At 40.3% G+C, this 4292-nt stretch overlaps 1 pseudogene; it reads left to right on the forward strand.

The window, feature by feature from the left end:
- Nucleotides 1-672: 672 nt before the first annotated feature.
- LOC109387366 (GTP-binding nuclear protein Ran-like) lies at nucleotides 673-1299 on the forward strand (annotated as a pseudogene).
- Nucleotides 1300-4292: the final 2993 nt, after the last annotated feature.

Below are 4292 nucleotides of genomic sequence, written 5' to 3' on the forward strand. Positions count from 1 at the left end.
GTCACCATTTGGCTGCCCGTTGGTAGCTCGTGGCCTCTAAGCTCAAGGTGCTATGTTCAATCTCAGTTGTGGGTGGGCGTAGCCACAATGCCATGCGGGAGTTGAACCAGCAGCCTTGTTGTTAAGAGCGCATGCTCTATCCACTTAACCATCCAGATGGCAGCTCAGCTCAAGGTGCCGAGTTCAGTCTTAGTTGCGGGTGGGCATAGCCCACCATCGAACAGGCAATCTTGTTGTTACACCAGCTGAGCCATCCTGCCACCTGTTTGGCAGCTCAGCGGCAGCTCAGCTCGGGCACAGCATCACTGTCCCATGTGGGAATTGAACTGGCGGCCCTGTTGTTCAGAGCTAGCGCTCTTAAGCCAACTCTTAACCAACTGAGCCACTCGGCTGGCCAAGTTCCAACTTTTCATAGCAAGCTTATTGTTTTGTATTTGAGAGTTTGTTGTTTTTGTGAATGAACTTTGTTTCAATTCTAATTTCTAAGTGACTACAGTAGGGACATAGAAGGGTTGTTGATTTTTGTGTACTTGCTATCCAGCTACCTAACTGAACTTTCTGCTGGACTGAAGTAGCTTCCCCAGGCATTCTCTCTGGGCTTTTTTGGGTCTCGCATCAATTTAGCTGAACAGCTCAGACAGGTCTGGAGACACTTCTGGAAGTAACATCACGATGGCTGCCCAAGGAGAACCCCAAGTTCAGTTAAACTTGTATTGGTTGGTGATGGTGGAACTGGAAAATCTGCATTTGTGAAATGACATCTGACTGGTGAATTTGAGAAGTGTGTAGCTACCTTGGGTGCTGAGGTCCATCCCTTGTGTTCCACACCAATAGGGGACCTATTAAATTCAATGTGTGAGATACAGCTGGTCAGGAGAAATTGGGTGGACTGAGAGATGGCTATTACATAGGAGTTCAGTCTGCCATTATAGTGTTTGATGTAACTTTTAGAGTTATTTAGAAGAATGTGCCTAACTGGCATAGAGATCTGGTATGAGTATGTGAAAACATCCCCATCATGCTTTGTGGCAACAAAATGGATATTAAGGACAGGAAAGTGAAGGCAAAATTGAGTGTCTTCCACCGAAAGAAGTATCTTCAGTACTATGACATTTCTGCCAAAAGTAACTACAACTTTGAAAAGCCCTTCCTCTGGCTTGCTCAAAAACTCATCGGAGACCCGCTCTTGGAGTTCACTGCCACGCCTGCCCTTGCCCCATCAGAGGTTGTCATGTCAGCAAAGTATGAGCATGACCTAGAGGTTGCTCAACAGCTGCTCTCCTGGATGAGGATGACTAGCTGTGAAAGTGAAGTGGGGCCCAGTGTCAGGAGTCTAGTTTACAGGCCACTGTCCTGTGATGTCAGTGGTGCATCATGTTTGCCGCTTTATTACATAGCTAAGCAGACATGTGCTTAATCTTGGGGATGCTGAATGACACGAATGGGCTTCAGAGTGAGTGTGGCAGTTAAAAATAGCTTCCTTTTTTGAACCTGCATATTTAGCTGTTTTATAACGCAGTTGTTTTCTTATTGAGTTTCAAATATAAGACTGCTACAGTCACATCACAATATTCAGTGGGGAAATCTTATTTGTTACTGTCATTCCCATTCTTTTTCATTTAGAATCAGAATAAAGTTGTGTTTCAAATATCAAAAATAAAAAAATTTAGCTGAACAATGATTTACACTCTCTTCTAGGATAATTATACCTCTTTTCTCTGTCTTCTGACTTATGTCACCCTGGCTAGAACTTCTAGAATCATCTTATGTAACAGTGGGAATGATGAGTTTTCGAGTCTGGGTCCTTATTTTCTGGGAATTCCTCGAATCAGTGAGTCACAAGTGGGGACTTCAGGATCAGCGGAGGGGGTGCTTTGCAGGGCCTGAGGGGAGAGCACCAGTCATTTTAAAAAGTCCCATAGGAAAAAGGAACCCTCATACACTGCTAGTGGAAATGTAAAGTGGTACAGTCACTATGGAAAACAGTATGGAGGTTCCTCAAAAAACTAAGAATAGAATTACCATATGACCCAGCAATCTCTCTTCTGGGTATCTACCCAAAAAATCTGAAAACATTTATCTGTAAACGTATCTGTACCTCTATGTTCATTGCAGCATTATTCACAGTGGCCAAGACATGGAAATAACTAAAGTGGCCTTTGATAGATGATTGGATAAAGGCGATGTGGTAGTCAGAAATACAAAGGACCATACAAGGATACTACGAAGGACTATATGCCACAAAATTCAATAGCCTAGAAGTGGACAAGTTCTTAGAAATATATAGCCTTCCTAGACTGAATCACAACTAACTGGAAAATCTACATAGACAAATCATCAGTAAGGAAATTGAAACAATCATCTAAAATCTTTCCAAAAGTAAAAGTCCAGGACCAGATGGCTTCACTAGTAAATTCTACCAAACATTCAAAGATGATTTAATACCTGTCCTCCTCAAACTCTTCCAAAAAATTGAAGAATAGGCAATACTTCCTAACCCATTTTATGAGGCCAATATTACCCTGATACCAAAACCTGGTAAGGATAACACGCGCGCACGCGCGCGCACACACACACACACACACACACACACACAAACTATAGACCAATATCTCTGATGAATACAGACACAAAAATCCTAAACAAAATTCTAGCAAATCAAATACAACAATGCATTAAAAAGATTATACAACACGATCAAGTAGGGTTCATTCCAGGGGCACAAGGATGGTTCAACATACACAAATCGATCAAGGTGATATACCACATAAACAAAATAAAGGACAAAAATCTTATGATACATCAACAGATGCAGAAAAAGCATTTGACAAGATACAACATCCATTTATGATTAAAACACTTAATAAAATGGGTATAGAAGGAAAGCACCTCAACATAATAAAAGCTATGTATAACAAATCCTCAGCTAATATCATAATTAACAGTGAAAAACCGAAGTCTTTCTCTCTACATTCAGGAAAAAGGCATGGTTGTCCCCTATCACCCACCGCTGTTATTCAACATAGTATTGGAAGTCCTAGCCAGAGCAATCAGGCAAGAGACAGGAATAAAAGGCATCCAAATTGGGATGAAGAAGTTAAAGTGTCACATTTTGCAGATGACATGATTGTTTATATAGAAAGACTCCACCAAAAAATGATTAGGGACAATATATAACTACAGCAAAGTTGCAGGATACAAAGTCAATGTACAAAAATCCATTGCATTCCTATATAATAACAATGACATTTCAGGGAAAAAAAAGAAAAAAACAACAACAATTCCTTTTGCAATTGCAACTAAAATAATAAAATACCTAGGAATAAACTTAATCAAGGATGTGAAAGACCTATACACTGAAAACTATAAGACATTCTTAAAAGAAATTGAAGAAGACACAAAGAAATGGAAAGATATTCCATGTTCATGGATTGGAAGAATTAACATAATTCAAATGGCCATATTAACCAAAGCAATATACAGATTTAACGCAATCCCCATCAAAATCCCAATGGCATGTTTTCAAGAAATAGTACAAAAAGTCATCAGATTTGTATGGAATCACAAAAGACTCTGAGTAGCCAAAGTAATCCTGAGAAAAAAGAACAAGTCTGGAGGTGTCACACTCCCTGACTTCAATTTATTCTACAAAGCAACAATAATCAAAACAACATGGTATTGGCAGAAAAACAGACACACAGACCAATGGAATAGAATTGGGCAGACAATTTTCAACAAAGGAGCCAAAAATATACAATGGAGAAAAGAATGCCTCTTTAATATATGGTGCTGGGAAAATTAGAAAGCCACATGCAAAAGAATGAAACTAAACTGTCTGTCACCATATACCAAAATTAACTCAAAATGGATCAAAGACCTAAACATAAGACCTGAAACAACAAATTGCATAGAAGAAAACATAGGTACTAAACTTATGAACCTTGGGTTCAGAGGGGATTTTATGAATGTGACCTCAAAGGCAAGGGAAGTAAAAGCAAAAATAAATGAATGGGACTACATCAAACTAAAATGCTTCTGCACAGCAAAATAAACCATAACAAAACAAACAGGCAACCAACCAGATGGGAGAAAATATTTGCAAACCACACCTCTGGTAAGGAGCTAATATCCAAAATATATAAAGAACTCACACGGGGCCGGCCGAGTGGCGCGATGGTTGAGAACTCGCTTGGGATGCCAGAGGGCCCCGGTTCGGATCCCACATATGAGGGCCAGTGACACTGCCCTCCACAGCTGGGATGCTGAACAACGGCTCAACCTGGAGCTGGGCT

Source organism: Hipposideros armiger, unplaced genomic scaffold, assembly GCF_001890085.2.
Source record: "Hipposideros armiger isolate ML-2016 unplaced genomic scaffold, ASM189008v1 scaffold_155, whole genome shotgun sequence".
Lineage (NCBI taxonomy): Eukaryota > Metazoa > Chordata > Mammalia > Chiroptera > Hipposideridae > Hipposideros > Hipposideros armiger.